The 17,908-nt window shown below is 45.3% G+C and overlaps 2 long non-coding RNA genes across 2 annotated transcripts; both read right to left on the bottom strand.

The window, feature by feature from the left end:
• Positions 1-510: 510 nt before the first annotated feature.
• On the bottom strand, positions 511-4,106 carry LOC137858353 (uncharacterized). Its single transcript, XR_011097664.1, has 2 exons — positions 3,951-4,106; positions 511-3,862 (listed from the first exon to the last, which is right to left on the bottom strand). It is a non-coding gene; the product is annotated as an uncharacterized lncRNA (long non-coding RNA).
• A 7-nt stretch (positions 4,107-4,113) lies between these two features.
• Positions 4,114-15,749, bottom strand: LOC137858354 (uncharacterized). Its single transcript, XR_011097666.1, has 4 exons — positions 12,744-15,749; positions 5,133-12,363; positions 4,966-5,041; positions 4,114-4,822 (listed from the first exon to the last, which is right to left on the bottom strand). It is a non-coding gene; the product is annotated as an uncharacterized lncRNA (long non-coding RNA).
• Between the last annotated feature and the right edge of the window lie 2,159 nt (positions 15,750-17,908).

Raw genomic sequence — 17,908 nt, 5'->3', positions numbered from 1 at the left:
CCCAAGAGGTTTTCAAATGTCCCTGCAGGGTAGGTTTCCTCTTTTAGGCCTCAAGGTTTTATGACAACGCATTCACCTTTGCTTTCAGAACAGTTTACGCTGGCTCTGCTCTTTTCTCTTCTTTTTGGATATTCTTTTATTCAAACAACTCCTGCAATATGTATCATTTCAATTACCCTGGAGGTTTACACAGTGCTTACAATGAACTGAGCTGTGCTTCCAACTTCTGCCCATTATATTCTGACAAAGCAGCTCAGAGGCAAGGCTGTGTGACTGGTGAGCAGTGTGTGAGGCAGGGTTCAAAGAGAAGGAGCTCATAAAATAGTTACTCATAACTCTTCCCTTTGCAGGGTCTAGCTCTGTCTTGCAATATTGAAATTCAAGATGCAATCAGGGGCTGGAGACCTTGTTTTAGAAGAGGTTTTTGCTGAAGGTAATAGGGGAGATGTAAATCTGCTGTTTGTTTATACTCCTGGACAGTAAGAACATAGGCAATTGTTATTCTGAGCATTCGCTGAATACATTGAAGTTTTATTGTATAGAAGATTTGTTTGGCTAAAGATTATCCAACATGCAGACAACTACTTCATGGGAACTTCTATAACTGCAGGGCTTTTGGTTTGTTTCAGTGCTTGCCAGCTCCCCAGTCCTTGTCCCATCCTAATCAAAGTGCTAATCATAACAGCTGTAAAAGCCTGGGTAACTGCCCGTTGTAACCAAAGGTTTCCATCCATTATTTAAAACCATGTTTGCTACAGGAAAGCCAGTGGTGTCCACTGTGACTGCCAGCCCCTGAAAAAAATGCACTGCATGCAGACAGAACATCTTCTGCTTTTAGAAACGAGGATTCCCCAGATGGGTGCCTTTGGAGATAATTTAGTGGTGCCCTACTCCTTGCCTTCATCAGTGCATGCAATCTGGTAACATCTTGCAAGCACACCTGGCAGGAGAGAGGATCGTATTATAAATGCTTAACAAAAGGATCTCCCTTTCTTTTCTCTCCTCCTCCTGTACTTACTAAGCTAATTACTTCATTTAAAAAAAGGGAAAAGCTCTTCTCTCTTCATCCCTTGCATGCCTCCCATCTTTCTGGCTTTTTCTTTGAATGCCGTGTGCTTTGACTGTGAAACGACAAGGTAAAAAGCTCACATTCACTTTCCAGTTGGAATTTTAAGGCTCGATTTTTTTCAAACCCAGCTTTCAGCTGTTAGTGGAGGGTCAAGCCTCTGCAGACAAAAGCTTTCAAACTTCAGAAGACATAATTCAGCAAGATTGGCTGAGGTGCCGATGGAAGGGAGGTCTGACCACGTCTCCCTGTGGTTAAGGATGACAGTGCAGATAAGAACTCACGTTGTTAATGGATGCAGCCTTTCACCTTCTGACACCTGACTTGGTCAGGACTAAGTTTTTGTCACCTTGAATGATCATTCCCCCAGATACCGGAGACTTTGGCAGAGGGTCCTGCTTCTCTGATTACAGCTGAGATATCAAAAGGCAAGTGGGATGGGTACAGCCTAACATGGCTATTTTTACCTTGAAAGAATAATAGTTACTCTGATTTTTTTAGATATCTGAAGCCTTTTCTTTCCCATGTGCTACTGCCTAACTTACTGATAACTTTACCTGGGGTGGGAGAGACCACCACATTCTTACAAAAAACCTGTCTCTTCAAAATGGTATTTTGGGGAATAACAGCAGGAGCAGCAGCAGTCAGCTCAGCCATAGCAGGCATGCCAGTGTTGTTCTGTGAAAGCGTCGCTTCTTCCCTGCTCGCGCTTGTTTGCATTCCATCTCTTGCACAGCTGGAATGGACAGGGGAGAATTAATGCTTTTTATTTAATTAAAAAAGCTATTGAGGTAGCAAGCGAATTCATCAAGAAACAAATTCAGCAAGCAGCTTTTCCTTAACTTCAGAATGGTTTTTTATTATTGATGGTATTTTTGCGAGGACTCAAAGCTCTGCTGAATTTCGGATCTGTTTGGAGTCTTCCTAAACTTCCTAAACAAAGAAGGGGATTTCATGGCTTATATGTTCCTTTAGGACAGGACATCTCGGCATCTTCACTTTTGGTAAATTTATTTTCCAAACCAGTCTACATTTGGCTGTCCCTGCTGTTTAGGAGCAGACTGCCCACTGAACGTTAGGCTAACCATCCTACTTCTGTGGTAGAAGGTGTCTGTCCGTCATACACACAGACACTGAGACTGTTTGCACATGCATAGCCATAATTTGTCGGTGCTTTTCCCACCAATTACTTGACAACCTTTTACCCATCGTCAACCCAACCTTACAATCAATCCTTCATTGTTTTTTCTGATCTTTTGTTGGATTGGAGGGACTGAATGTGCAAAAATTGCAAAAACGGGGAGCTGAAATGACAATCCTTTAGTTGTAATACCATAACAAGCAGTAGCATCTTTTGATGTAGACTTTCTTAATGAATTAACACTTACTTAGCAATGCTAGGAAAATGTATTTCCCAAGTTCCATTTTGCAGCCAGACACGTATCCCTTATTGTTGCTTCTTGGCATGCTGCCCATGGTGTTGATCTCTTCCTACTGAATTAGCCCTACCCTAGCCAGCATTTCTCCCTGTCGCTATACGCGCTTCATCAGCACAACTGGATATCTCTCTAAGCATGGTACCCTTTGCTGCTGCCTCTCTGCCCTTTCTTCCTCAGACCACTGAAAATCCATCTGTCAGAAACTCTAAAATTACTTGTTCTGTGAAGTGAAATCTTCAAAGCCTTCAAATATCTAGTATATGAAAACTCTTGCCTTTGTTCCATTTAGGATTACGGCCAAAAAAAATTAATAATAATAAAATGGCAAGACAGTTGCTTTCTTGCAAAGAAAATAGTTATTAACCTTCAGAATAAAAGCAGATACAGTTCCAGCGATGAACTTTTTCTCCAGAGAAAGTGTGGGGAAGGCAATTGCTGTAGACAGCGACAAGTAACTTGTAGAAGAGCAACAGCTCCCACAAAGGTTTGTCGCACTTAAAGAGGAGATGAAATACGCATTGTAACGCTGGCCTATTTTGGAGTTACCAGAAATCCTAGTTTACATCAGTGATTTGCAAACGGACCCTCTCCTGGCGTCGTGTCAAGAAAAACTGTATATAAAGCTTTGCAGCTCTGCAGTTGCTTCTGACTTTGGTGACTTTCTCAGAGGCGTGATCTGAGGGGTGTTTGTAGCAGAGCCTTCTGGACTATGTTTAAGTTTCAAGTTGCTCAATATTTACTTTCATAAGTGCAATATATTCATTTTCAATGTATTCATGTTACTGACTGCCACTTTGTTATGCTTGTACTCACTGAGACATGCCTGGGTGATTAGTGTAAGCAGACTCAAACCAAATGGCAGTCATGTGTCGGGGGGAAGCTGTAAAACATACCTTGTCTGAGCACTTCAGAAGGGAAGGTTTACGCTGCTCTGGAAAGGCAGCTTCGTATGTCTACTCCATATAAACTATGTAGGAGCAACTCACGGGACATGATGAAACGGAGAAACAGGCAGAACAGCAGGATTTTGCCCCAAATCAGATGTCTGCATGATAGCAAATAGAATATAAAGAAACACGGCCCAAAACACTGCTTGATGAGGGAACTACAGAAAGCAGAGATGTAGTAACATGAGGCTTTGCAAGGTTTAGAAAAAGCAGTTTACAACAACTGTGCACCTCAATATAAGTTTTAAAGTACCCTGTCACCTTCTAACTTCCTTTTTCTTGCTATTCTTCAGTCTTTGCTGAAACGTGGAGCCTTCCAGGTTCTTGGCACATTTCTCAGCTTCCCCAAGAGTGAAAGTGCTGTCAGCTTTGCAACCAGAAGTGGTTCCTACCCTTGGGGCTTTCCTTCACTGATTTCTCGTTAAATATTTGTTCACTTCAGATTTTGCAGGTCTAGGTCTTTGAGCCCCATTTGGGCCCTCGTCCTGCTGTTGGCACTGAAGCCCCTGACAAAGCTCTTTTTGGCCTGAGGACTGGTGGGATCTTTTTAAGGAATTAGCAGGAACAATTTATCCTCATTCCAACAAGAGAAAAAAAAAAAAAAAAAGGCTTGGTCAGTGCCTTGTCCAGAGAGCCCAATGCAGGCTTCCCTTACAGCTGCACGTTGAGAAGCACAACAGCAAATAGGCTCTCTCCAGCAGAGGAGAAAGGGCTAAATTTTAGATAAACCTGAAAGGAAATTAAAACAAATGATTCAAACACTTCTAGTTACTGCCCCTATCATGTTACTGATGTCAAAATACTGCCACTCTTTGCACTGCTGCACACTTCACACTTTTGGGGGATTCATTTATTGACAGTAGTCTGGAAGTGCGTTTTGCTCTAAGTCAAGGCCACAGAGATTCAATTAAATATTTTTCAGCTTTCATTGTCTTGTTTGTGGGTTTCATCAGATATTTGCATTCTCTTTAGTCACATCCTAAGCTCTCAGCCTCCCAAATGCCCCTCATGTGCCAGGACAGGCAGGAGAGCTTTCATAGGCTCCTGCAGGAACCACTGGGCTGTGAGCTGGGATCTCACTGCATCGATGCAGTTGCTGGATGGCTTCGGCTAAGCTTCTTGTCAGCTCATGTGGAATGAGAAACGGTCAGCAGGGGCTGTGAGTTCCCTGAGTAGAGTTACCATCAGACCGAGGAATGACAAATTATTTTCTCTTTCCCACTGATGATGATATCACAAAAACCAGCCTACTGTGGCACTTCTTACTTTCCAGGATGAGGTCCTCAGGTGTTGTTCACCATTTTGGTGAAGATCACGCACAGCCAGCTTGTTTGTGTGGCAATTTGCATTTTAAGATCCACAAGTGCTTGCTGGAAAGAAAAAAAAAAAAAAAAAAAAAAAGTTTTCTCATGGAGGAGAGATCTCCAAGGCCAGATTTCCACGGCAAGCACCCCAGCTCAGGAGTGCCCTCAGGAACAGACTGGCTGTGCATCCGGCCTCGCTGCAAGCTGACCTGCTGCTGCTGCACACTCACAGAATCCCTCTCCAGAAAGGCTGTAAACACGGTGTTTTCTGATTTCTAAAAGGCCCTGAAAAAACAAAGCACACTCCAGCCATCGAGGGAGGCTCCTCATCCTGGGCATTAACCTAGTCCGAATATGGCCCCCCTCTCTTTCTTACAGTGAGGCAGGGAGGTAAGACAGAGGCTAGAGCTTATGCTTTGGTGACTTGGGTATCCTAAAATGGAAGAGGCTGATGTAATATTGTTTATTTTAACTGAAGGTATTTCCATGGTCCTTATCAGTGCAACATCTGAGCCAAGGCCAAAACTCCACTTTGTGTCAGGTCTGCAGAGCTGGGAGCGGACAGCTGAGGGATAAGTGTCTGGTGAGTGGACACAGCTGGAGACTGTTAACCTGTGGGGCCCACTGAAGCACGTAAAAAGGAGGAAGAGGAAAGGAGTAGGTAGCTAGGAGGAAAAAAAAAAAAAAAAGGATTTTGTGTAATTTAGGAAGAGACTTGTTGCTATCCTTGGATTCTGGTACAAATAGCACTTTTATTTGAGAGCCTATCCTGGGTGTGAGAGGCAGGAGGGACTCTTACTCTGGCTTTTTTTTTTTTTTGGCTGTTAAAGGGACAGTGTTTGCCAGCCATCAGCAGTTTGGAGTTATTTTATCCTCTACAATCTGGATTGTTATGTGGAGGTGATAAGCATAAGGCTAGTTTAGCAAAGGAGTTTGTGTTGATTTCTCCCCAGAAGAACAAACATCCTTCCTGCTGGACAACCTGCTTGAGAGCCTCCTTGCATCTGTCCCTCAGTTTTGCACAAAGATCTCCGCCCTCACCAGGAACAGCCTTTTCCTCACAAGATATTTAGGAAGATCCTGGGCAATGTGGCTTCTGTCTTCTCTTCTGGGAATGATGCTTCAGCCCTTTTCTCTTGAGGGGTTGCTCTCTGTGTAGATTCTTGATCTAAAAGGGGAGCGTGCTACACACTGCCAAAGACTAATTTTTCTATTTTTTGTGCATTCTTGAAATTATTCCATAGAACTGGCTGACCTAGACCCTGACTCTTACATGGCTCCATTTGGTGAAGTGCTGCTTTTCTGCTCATTTCTGTAGTCTCCCTTTCTTGAGCCTTTCCTCCTGTTTGTTGTTACGCTAATTAGCTGGCTTTGCTTGGTTTGGATGGTGTGCTCCTGCTTGGTACCTGTGTTCCTCCCAACTTACAGCCTCTGCCTCTGGAAGGAAAGAAGTTGTCACACATACCAGCAGTAGATGAGTTGAAATCACTTCTGCCTTTAAAAAGCTGTTGAGTGGTCTTTAAATGCAGTTGAAAGAGATTCTGTCATGTGGTTAGGAGAGATTTTGTGGGTGTGAGGGGAGAGAAACAGGAGATACAAATTCAGTTCCTGTGTCAGCAAGTCATGATACGTGCTTGCCTTTATAGGCTGAAGTCACACAGCTTTCTGCTACCTTGTTGAGGCTGCATAGTTTTCACTGTCAGTGTTTTGTATTGGGGGCTGTGTGTGGTTACATACACGCAAAGAAGAGCTCCTTATTCTGGATCTTAGTAGAAGATTATCACAGAGTAATATCATGAGGAGCTGTCACTGTAGGGAAAAGACAATTCTCTGGGGTATTTGCAGCTTCTCTGAATGTGCTTGCTGTTAACCCAGAGACAGGGAAGATCTGACCTTACGATGATCTGTCCAAGTTCCAGCTCTGTAGCCTCCCATGGGCATTGTTTAAATGCTTTAGAGTTTGGTGGTCACTTCATCAAAGTGAAAACCAGTGCTGTGTGATTTCAGTGACGCCACAAAAGCAGGGAATTTGCAAGAGGTAACTGAGGCAGTTGACCATGAGTTTACAGGCAGAAACGGGCTTTGTACAAAACAGCTTGGTGAATAATAGAGGACACAAAGTATGTTCTGTGTACTCCATGACTTAATGACTAGAAGGAAGACTAAACCCACCAAGATCAGTTACATTCTGCAAGTAATTCATGCAAAGTCCCAAAATTTGATTTGGAACTTTTAGGGTGCAGTTCTTCTGTATTTTTTGTAATGTCCGTTTTATCATAGGCAGCTACTGAACTTACTCTTTTCCATGAGCAGTGGTAGAAAGATCCTTGACTAAAAGTATCTTGCTGGTGCTCATTCGGAGAAATCTGGAGGGAGAAGTACTTCTCCTGTGGCCTAAGCAGGCCTATTTCTCCCTCGTACACCTCCAGAGCTCCTTCCATTGCTATGTATTTGTTTAAATATTGCGTTCCATGTAAAACACAAGTGTCCATAATCCAAACTTTTTTGTTTGCTTGTGTTTATCCTGCATTTGTCTTAATACTGAGACATTATTCATCCTTCTAGTCACTCAACTGCAGTTCATCAAAACTGGTCAGCACCATGGTCTGGACTTTGAGAGTTAGCAAAGAGGAAGAGAAAACCTGAGAGTGCAGAGTAGCCTCTGCCCTGGTACCTCCCTCCTGTATCTGTGATCAGTGGCTGGAGGACAGGCTGCAGGAGGGCCTACAGCTGAGCTTCACCTTCAGGACCCTGGTTCTGCACCATTACGATCTGGTAGGCTTCTTTAATTCATGGGGAATGGTTTGGCATTTAATTACCTACCTTGTATGTTTAACCCTTTATATTTTCTTGGAATCTTGAGTTAAGTTTAATGACATTTTCAAAGCCAAGCCACCTATTCGCTAGAAAAGTTTCTCCAGAATAATGGCAATTTAAAGAACATTTTGAAATTGAAAGGGTAGCAATTCCTGCTCCTGTAACTGAAACTTGCTTTTTTCCTATGGCATTCATTTCCTCTTAAGTACATCACACATTTATTTATTTCTTCCTCTCAGTTGCTCTTTTGGCTTGTCTTACCACCCCGATCAGCTGTGTATATTTCTAATTAGTTTTCAGACAATATTTTTTGGTTTTGATTTTTGTCTCAATCTGCGGATACTTGCTCCTGCATGCACCAGCCTTGACTTGGGGTGTAGGAAATGCAGATGGCTTCTAACAGTTGAAGCCATCGTGCAGGGAAGGTAAGGATAGCAGTTAAGGCAAAGGTTGTGAATGCTCTTGGAAAGTGTGCTCAGTATATGGGGTGGCTGATTACTTTGTAGCTTGCTTCTCCATAGACTTCTCCCTGTGTCTGCTTATTTTTCTTTTTCCTGGACACTTGTGCTCAACATTGTCAGATATTCCAGAGGCTGGTCCTTGAACAGCTGCCAGCCTCTCCCCTGGGTACTGCCTTGGCTTTCTTGTGCTATCTGAAAAACAAATTTGAAACAATTAACAGGAAGATCAAAATCACTCAATGTTTTGAGTCCCTGAGAGGCTTCTGTCTGGTGCTCAGGTGGATCCCAAAGGCTGGCTGGCTTCTTCCCTCTCCTTTTTCCCTTTTCCCTATTTTTCCCTTCCCTATTTTTCCCAATAATGGGAAAACAAAACAATGTCAAATTTATGTGAGCCAAGCAACTTAAAATATATGAAAGTAAGGGGTTTCCACTTCACATTCACAGTTTACTTTTTGCCATCTCTGCCCAGTGGTCTGCCATGGCCCAGCGCATACTCAGCATCGGGGGGTGCTGCGTGCCTCTGCAGTGCTGCTGAAACCATCACTGCTGTCTGTGCCTCAGTTCCTACTCAGTGAAGTACTGAAGTACTGCTGAGCTGCTCTGGAGTCGGGCAATAAGGAGAATCCTAAGCAGTGGTAGGTATTAGTTAGGTCAAGTGGGTGACATTCCAGTTGTGTGCAGATGCTTTACGTAATGGCTATTGAGATTAAAGGTGCTTTTTTTTTTCTTGCTCATAACTAAATGTTACAACATAACGTTGTAATTTGTTATGACAGATAATTATATCCACCTTCCAGCAGAAAATTGTGTTCTGAGAAAACTGTTTTGGGTCTGCTTTTCCTGTTTTTTGTTTGCATGTATTTGTTTTGGTTTGGTTTTTCCTAGTTTTTCCTGAGGGATTCAGTTATTTGTTGAAGAATGCTCTTTTTTTTTTCTTTCCCCAGCAAGTACATTATAAACTTTTACAACAGATAACCATTATCAACCCTTTCTTCGCCTTGTCACTTTTATAAAAATCTTCATGAGGGAAAAGCACAAATTTTGTAATGACTTCCAGTGTTCTGTTTTGAGAATTTTTATTAAATCTGAACTGAGGTAATTTGAAACACAGCCATTCATAGAAACACAGCCATTCCTCACTCCTTCAAGCTCAATTCTATCTGGTTTTCTTGAGCAGCGCATGGAAACTTTATCCTGTGAATCACTCAATGCTGCACTGCAGCGCTCCTTTTAATTCTCCAGCAAAACTCCATTTGACTCACAAAATGTGAGATGGTTGCATTTTAAAAGGGATGTGACTGGGGATCTCATTTATGCTCAGACACAGTCTGCCTAATTAGAGCTGATTGAAGCAGTGTGTGGGGGAGACATGAATGGGCTCCTACTGCCAGAAGATATCAAAAGAGACTGGGGACCCAGATTTTCCAGAGAAAAGGGAGTCGTGGCATCGGGCCCAATCTCCCTCCGAACACAGGTCCCTCACAGCAGCTCAGCAGGTTGGTATTTCTGATGGAGCTAGGAAGGTGCCCACTCTTGGTTTAGCATCTTCCATCGATGGAGAGTCCACTATGCCCCTTGCTGAGACTTCTGAACGCAGTGTGGTTAGAGGCCCTTATTTCAGCCAGCTCCAGCCCTGGTGAATGTTTGATCCTTGGTCTCCTTGTTTGTCCCACCTTGGTAGATGTGACCTGAGTGGACCTGCAGACAAGCTGGTTGACCAGAGAGTCTCACTATGTTTTTCATGTAGAAGCACATCTTAAAGCAATTTCCTTTCCAAACTTTGCTTCATTTTTTTTTCTTCCTCTGACTGGTATAGTCTTAGGAATGTCTCTTAGCCCTCAAAGGCTCCTTTGCTGGGGTAGGTGGATGTAAATGCATTCTGCTGGCACATCAGTGCTTCAGGTCTGACTGAGACTTCTCAGAGATGGCAGGGAAGTTGAGAAGGAAGATAACAGCTGTGTGAAGCGGTGGCAGTGTTGTCCGCAGCACTTTCAGACCCCTTTGTTTAAGAGGAAAGACCTAAGTCATGTCACAAGCTTGGGCCAAGTTTGTTAGCTGTCCTTTGGCTCCCTCGTGCCGCATTGTGAGCGGGGATTTGTGCTTGGCTGGCTGTTTCAGAGGTGAAGCCTGCTGAGTTTCTTCCTGGAACATCCTGACATAGTAAACAAGGGAAAGCAGAGGCAAAGCTCTTCCTGTGCAGCCGGCCGGGGTGCCTGCGCTTTCTCACTTCTTCGTGCATTCTTACCCTTGACCCCAGCGTGCTATCCAGTTCCCTCTGTGTCAGGTTCTCCTGAAAGCTGTGATTTCCTCTCCTGACAGCCAGCAGGAAGATGAGAAAGCTGTTGGGCAACCTTTGCTCTGAAAGTACTGGAGGGTTATTAACAAAGCATGCCTGACAGGCAGGGTTTAGGAAATACCGATAACATCGGGAAGAGGGAGGAAAGTAAACAGTCCAGTAGCAGAGGGTGTGTTTGTCATTTCAAAGTTGGCCTAGAGCAGCAGCTTGTAAAGTCCTTTCCCCTGCAGAGTCGCTGTCACAGATGGGTGCTGCAGATGAGCTCACGCCGCTTCCCCCAGCAGCTGGGATGGACTCAGCCCCTCGAGTGGGGACCCCAGTCTGAACCGGTCCAAAGGCTGGACAGGTTTTGGCTTGGTTTCAGCACCATGTAGACGAACCAACTTGTTCTGCCCTCAGATGTGAGGGTGTGGCAGAAGGCAAGTGTCTTCCTTTCCACTGCCTCATAGGTGATGAGAGCTACTGTAAGGAGCAGGCGCCTGTTTTACAAGGCAATCGAGGCCAGGAATAGACCTTCTGTCACTGACTTCCACTAACCCAGCCTTGTAAAAGACAGCTCGGGCATGTAGCTGGGAACTATGAAATCCCATCCTCTGGGCAGCTTGCAGCTAAGATTTTGATAGAGGCCCTTTCTAATTATCACTGACAGGCAGATCGAGGGTAAGATTATGCATTTGGGTTCTTGTTTTTTCTCTTCCCTCCCCTTCTTCGTATCATGCATCAGCTCCAGTTTCCAAATACATTTCCGTGTCAAAGCACTAAACTTCATCCATCATAAGCATGTTTGTGCAAGTCCTAATAAAATAAGCCTGCCGCCACGTCTCTGCGGGAAGGTGGAGACTCCGGTCCTAATGTAACATGACAATGGGAGCACCACGAGGCTGGGTAGGGAGATGATATCTTTTCCATTTGTGCAGTAACTGTTGTTTAGCGTGGCTTGTCAGTCTGTCAGATAAAGGCACACAGCCATCTATGAGGAATTATTAATGAAGATTCAGGCATTTTTTCTGCTGGAAACGGATCACTTCACTCTTCATCTCACTGACTTTTTACATTAGAAAACTAAAAATAGCCCTGAGTTTATAAGGAAAGGCCTTCAATATCTGGCAGGTTTTGCCTTTCCTTTCCTGTACTCTGTTCCCCAGAGACAGGCTAAATACACAAACCCTTTTTCTAATGGTTTGGGCTTGAGCATTTCAGAGCCATAAACATGAGTACAAGGTGTGCATCCCCGTCTGTTAAGCACATTCAGTCCGCTGAGCCCCTGTATCATCCAAGCAGAAAGCAAAGACCAGAAAATCCCTCCAGCCTCTGATTATTCACACTTCTGAGGAAAAGGCAGGTTAAGAAAAAGAAGTGCTAATCACACCAGCTCCAACAAACGTGGTGTTGCCAAATGCTGTGCAGCTTTCCCCATCTCCCCCAGCAGTGCAGCCCAGCAGTCACAGTGCTGGGCCCTGCTGGGGCAGCGCCTTTGCCTCGCACTGACACGTGCTGAGGGATGCTGGGCCACAAGTGTGTCTGCCAGTGCCAAGGGAAGAAGTCTGTGCAGTTGTTTGCAGCCTCTTCCATTTTCCCTCAGGATGGCGGTGACATCTCAGCTGGTGCGGGTGGGCTGCTCTGCCCAGCAGGCATGTGCCACAAGCACCGGGATAGGTGTGTAACTTATAGGTGTGTAACGCACTACTGCCTTGGGAGGTGGGAGTGAAACTTCCTGAGCGTGTGTGTGTGTATCTACATGGTTCAGAGACCGTGTTATGATGGGCAATTTGTTTTCCCCCTTACTTTCTGGAGGCTGGGATACAATTTGTGTCCAAACACACTGTTCTCAGGTGTGCCTCTGTGCTGCGTGGTGCAAAGCTTTCAGCACAACAAGGGCCAGCGCTGAAATCCCAAGAGGGAAGGCAGGTCGGATCGTCTCAGCCGAATGTGGGTGCACACGATTGAACATGGCTAGCTGATCCTGCTGGGTGTACTGGGGCTGTGCGCTGTGCCGAGAGCTTCCCAAAACCAAACCAAGTCAACAAAGTGCTCTGCAGTGTGAAGCAAAACAAAAACACAAAGTTCATGTGTTGTCACCAGACAAAAATTTGCTAAGAACCAGCAGAAATGAGGAGTTAATGGGTCCCATATGTGGCAGCTAACCTGGGCTTTATAAGGTTTTCCATAAGATTTTGGAAAAGATTTCTATAGCGGCAAATGAGACCCATTTCTTGTTAACCTGGACAGCTAACATTCAGGCCACATTTTGTGCCATGGCTGTCTATAAATACAGGATAACAAGTTTGGATGGGATTCCCACTCTGTGTAAAAAGCAGACAACAGCCTCTAGTATTCCTGAGCAGTGCTGCACTTAAAGCTTTAATCAGCCTCTCAGCAAGACAACATCAGAAATAGTTCAGAAAATATTTACCTTTTAATGCATCTTGTGGAGATGTGAGTTTTTGCAGTCTTCCTAGGTATTTTTGTATTTTGCAGGTAGAGCATGGGTCTCTTCTCCTTACAGACAGTACAGCACATTCAGAGTTGATGTTAGTTTGATGAACTTGGTGATGCCTTCACCAGATGGTCCAGGGTTGCCACAGCCGTGGCAGTCGGTCCTCGCAGGGACGGACAGACAACATCCAATATAGATTGGACAGTACAAAGCCTGAAGAGGCTGGCTTTCTTTTTTTTTTTTTAATCTTACTTTTTTTTTTTTTTTTCCTGTTCATTTTAAGTGTGTTCTGAACAGCAGGGGTAAGAAATATTATTGTTTTCTTGTGCTGACATCAGTTCTGCCAGAAAGGTCAAACCACTGGAATGCTGTTTACCATTGCATAGGAGAAGGAGCAGTAGGCTAAGTCTGAAAACTAAAAGCAACAGTGTTTTTTACCAGTGATTGCCTGGGGTGCGGATATGCGGGGGAATTTTGCTTGTGTGATTTTAAGGGCTTGGGCTGGTAGAAGTACCACTTGGGGAATTTTGAGGTAGAACTCCTGACAGAGAAAGTCTCCCAAGGCAGACGGATAACAAGACCCACTGTCCGCTGAACCAGCATCTCTGTCTCTGGGTATCCGTGCAGTTTCCACACTGGCATTCGGGGGATTGTCTCCTCCTTCGTCATTGCCATGCCATTAACACAGCCCCAGCTGCACTTAGGAGAGATTTTCAGACCCTCCTCATGTGCCCCTAGGAAAGCTCACCAGTATAAAAACCAGAGCAGGGCAGAGACTTGCTCCTTTGAGACCACTCGCAGAGCCTGCTTTAACATTTTGGGGGGGAACCTTTGCTCTATAGCTTGCAAGTTTTAAAACTATTGGTTCTCTGTTTCTTCTGAATCTGTGGGATGCTGAGCAGCTTCATTCATGTCTGTCTGCAGCTGTGTACGTGATCTCTAGGTGGAAAATGCTCAAGAAATGCAAAGTGTTACTGATGAAGAAAACTGAGACGATGAGAAAGGTGAAGGATGCAGCAGTCTGTGAGGGCAAAGTGTAGGTGTTGATGTGGGAGATGTTACTTTATTGAGTCATCCTGCGTTGCAGTCTAAGCTGGCCTTGGAAATTTATCTGTTCCTTTATGGCTTCCCCAGAATTAAGTAACGAAGGTCTGGGCAGTTAGAGCAGCCTACGTTGCTGTCAAGGGGAGACAAACTGAAAAAGAGGGAGAGAAGTTGTGAGGGGTAAGAGATGCTGTGACAAGGGCCAATCTGGAGAACCCTGTGAGACAGTCCTCCATAAAAGTCACAGCTACAGCCTGGCAGGTGAGTGTGAAATTGTGTCAGCAGGTGATGCAGGAAGAAGATGCAGCTTTGGTTCCCCGTATCTGGTTGTCCTGTGCAAGGGGAGCGCACCAATGGGCATGTTTGTCGTGCCTGACTTCAGTGAGCATGGAAAGGATGAAAGGATGCGTATTTATTGCATCCAGGTACATCTTTGTGTATCGAGTTTTTTTGTCTGAGCTCTCTTCAGAGCTAAAATCTTTTCCTGTTAATTCTGGTCATGCCTCTTGCTTTCTAAAGAGCCTTGGTCAGTGCTTTCTGGTCAGTTCCTTCTATTGTCAAATTTGGTGTATTTGTCCTCCCCTGCTAGCCTCCACATAGCCCTGCCCAACGTACCCCCTCAGCTCGTCTAACATCACAGCAAGCATGGTCATCCTCTGAGCAAGCCAATGGGTATATAGCATCTGCTGCTCTTCAGCATAACCTCACCTCTAGGACGGTATAAATTGCAACCAAAAGTAAGGGGAGAGGGGAGCTGGGGCTGGGGAAGCACTCAGCACCGCCGAGTGTGTAGGAACAGCTCTCTTTGACCGGAGGTGGGAGGAGGATCTTCAGATCAGGATTTCAGATTCAGGAGTGTCTTCAGAGGTCGGGAGAGGAGGGAGGAAAGCAGGCTGAGTTGCACGTGGCCAGACCTGTGCTGTCCCACTGGATGCGCCGTCAGTGCTTGTTTGTAATACTTCACTGCTCAGTCACGGGGTTAGATATGAAAGATGCTGGAGGAGAACAGGCTCAGTGTTTCTCTCTGCACTGGCAGACGGGCAGCTAAGTGTGGTATTGATACCAGACAAACTCCAGATCCAGATCAGCCCAAGGCCAACGGGGGAGGAGGTTGAAATGTAGGATACGTGAAGAGCCAGTGTGATCCGCCGAGATAATGCAGAAATTCCAGCTGACATCTGAAATTATGTAGCCAGGAAAAGATAAGGCGCTCCCTGGGAGGGAAGACAATAATTGTTTTTTAGCGTAGCAGATCAGAGATTAGGCGCTCTCGTCTGTAATCTGTCATGGTGGAAACAGTAGCTTCCTGTGCTGCCGCTAAATATTTCAATTGAAGACTGCAACTGTCCACAGCCTCCTCCTCCGTTTATCTCTGGAGAGAAAGGATTAAATTTCCACCCAGTTTAAGTTAATTTCGAACTTGGAAACACTGCGTTGTCTTTCTCCTCTCTGATCATTTCCTTACAGATGAAGGGAGGAGGCTGGGGAAAGCAAACCAGAAGGAGCAGCAGAGGCTGTGCCAGCTGGGGACGTGCTGGAGGACACTGATAGAGGAGGGCTTGCTGGTCAGCTCCTGGGAGAGCTTCAGCTCGTGGTGATGTCTGCAGTCCCCCGCTCCCTGGTGTAGATGAGGACAGGAGAACTGAAGGTAGTGACTAACAGGTCTCCTTTTCTTCTCACACATCTTCTTTATTCCAGTTTTGCTTTCCCTCCAAGTGCTGTTACTGAGCAGGGTGCTGTGTAACACTCAGCTTGCTATATCAGGCAAGAGAGCCAGGGAGCTTTAAAGGCAAGTAGTTAGCCTGCTTGTGTTTGCTTTCCCCGAGGAAGCGAGCGGAGCTTTGGTCTGTTTCTGCATCTGCTTGGTGAGCGCACTGCACAGACCCCAAGCCCAGGGACATGTTGCAACCCCACCTCCTTCTAACACAGCAGCACATGTACCAGCATAAATGCATAAGCAACGAATTGGGTTATTTTCTCTCTGTGAGGTGGATTTATTTCCCCCCCTACTGCTTCCCACAAGCCTCACGACCCTTTTGCCCCCCCTTTGGCAGGCCCCTTACACTTGTACTCTGGAAAAACAGTAGTAACTAACATTTGTGCCTTTGGCAATAAAACCACAGGCCTTGCAAACCCCAAATGGCAAAAAGACATTTCCATTCCAATCCCAGTTTTAAATTAAACTGTAATGAAAAATCAGCAGTGGCAGCTGGGACCAGAGACAGTGATTGTCTCGAGGAACAAAAAAGGGGAAGGAGGAGGAGAGAGGGAGCGACTGCAAGGAAAGCTCAGCCCGGTAATAAAGCAGCTGGTAAACCTTCAAGTAAAAAGAAATTAGAAAAACAAATCTAGCCGAGAGGGAAGCGGGGCCGCCTGACCTGCCGCGAGGTGCCGTGGAGGAGGGCCACCGGGAGCCAGCCGGCTGCGCTGGGAGCTGTGCGGTGCTGTGCTGACATCTGGAGGGGACGAGAGGCAGCCGGGCACGGGCTCCTCGCTCCTGTCCGGCCTGGCCTCCTCATCCCCTCCTCATCCTCACTCAGGCACAGAAGGGCCCCGCCGCTCCCCTCAGGGGCAACGAGTGCTCTGTCTGCCCCTCTCAGACGTGTAAGCAGCCACAAAGCACGGAACTAATGGGTAGTGCCGCTCCAGGACTTTTGGAAGTGTTTCAATGAAAAATGGAAAGCTAGCCAACAAAACTCTTGATTTTGTTTTTCATGTGTCAGTTCTTCAAGAAGTCAAAGTTTTCTTTGGTAAATAGATACTTTATTTGGTCCCAGTGGGAGGCTAAAACAAGGAGCTTGTTTCCTGAGACCCTGATCCCTCTCAGGATCAGGGTCTTCAGTGTGAAACTTGAGTGCTTTTATTTTTTAATTGCTGCTTTTTTTCATCATCATGCGTACAGCAATTCAGCCAAAGACCTGACACATTCTCCTGGCATAGCATAAACAGTCAATTGCAAGAATACCGTGCTACATCTAGTTCTTGTGGACAAAATTGTAACATCTACGAGCTCAAAATGAATTTGTAGTATTTAGTTTTCCTCAGTTGCTATTAGTTTTTTTGTTGTCTTGTTTTGTTTTGTTTTGTTGTATTTCATCACCCCAGCATGAAACTGAAGGATTAAAAAAGGTGAAATTTGCTGCTCTGAAGAGTTTGCAATGAGAGCAAGCAGGCCTGGGGGAGAAGTAGAAGTGCAGAGGAGCAAAGGGATGCTTCAAAGGTCACGTAGCACATGAATAACATTTCTAAGAAAGGAACCAAGGTCTCCAGAGTCGGTTTAGTGCCCCATGCACAGGACTACACAACCTATGCAGTCTCTGCTGCTCCTGGGCCCTTCCATAGATCTGGCAGAGTGTATTTGTAGGGTTTGTGGTACTCGCACCTAGTGCAGGGAGGTGCCTGGTTCATCCAGACCCGATTTCACCCCTAAGTGAGGTGACTGCACGTAACCACACAGAGTCACGCTGCTCGCTTGCCTGTGCAGTTTTGCAGTTGGCAAATGCACATCCAGTTTTACTCTGCCTGGCCTGAACACAGCCTTGGTGTGGGCTGCAGGTTTTAGCCACGTTATTTGTAAACCATAAGAAGTGCTGATTCAAAACAAACCTGTAGTTTTGTTCATCTTTAATTTTCAACAGCATCAGGAGGAGAAGTGAGTTGCTAGCTGTCTTCTCCTTCGCTTGTCTGCAAGACACATGGTCAAACTGGTACCTGAAATTATGGTTCCAGCACAAGCTCCTCAAAACCAGCTAAGCAGTTACGTTCTTTGAAGTCCCAGAGCAGAAAGCACTGAAATATTTAGGCTATTAAGGTGAAACACAAAGTAAGCTGTTGGCCTAAATTTCAAGGTTGCTGAACACCACAAGCTTTTTCACTGAAGTCATAGGAAGAAGCCTTATGTATTTAAAAATTAGGCCAGTTTATGTGCATCTAAATAAGGACTTGTAGCCTACATTTAATTCAGAGGAACTGAGCCTATTTAGAAAACCTCCCGCCTACCTCCGTGCCTCAGTTGTAGCAGATGATGGTAACTGCGGTGTGCTCAACCTGTAGCTCGTGCCTCAGTGCTTGTGGCAAATAAAGCGTTTTTGTGTTGT

Source organism: Anas acuta, chromosome 6 (genome assembly GCF_963932015.1).
Source record: "Anas acuta chromosome 6, bAnaAcu1.1, whole genome shotgun sequence".
Taxonomy (NCBI): domain Eukaryota; kingdom Metazoa; phylum Chordata; class Aves; order Anseriformes; family Anatidae; genus Anas; species Anas acuta.
Note: the sequence above shows the minus strand (reverse complement) of the source record. Positions and strands in the feature narration are given on the sequence as shown.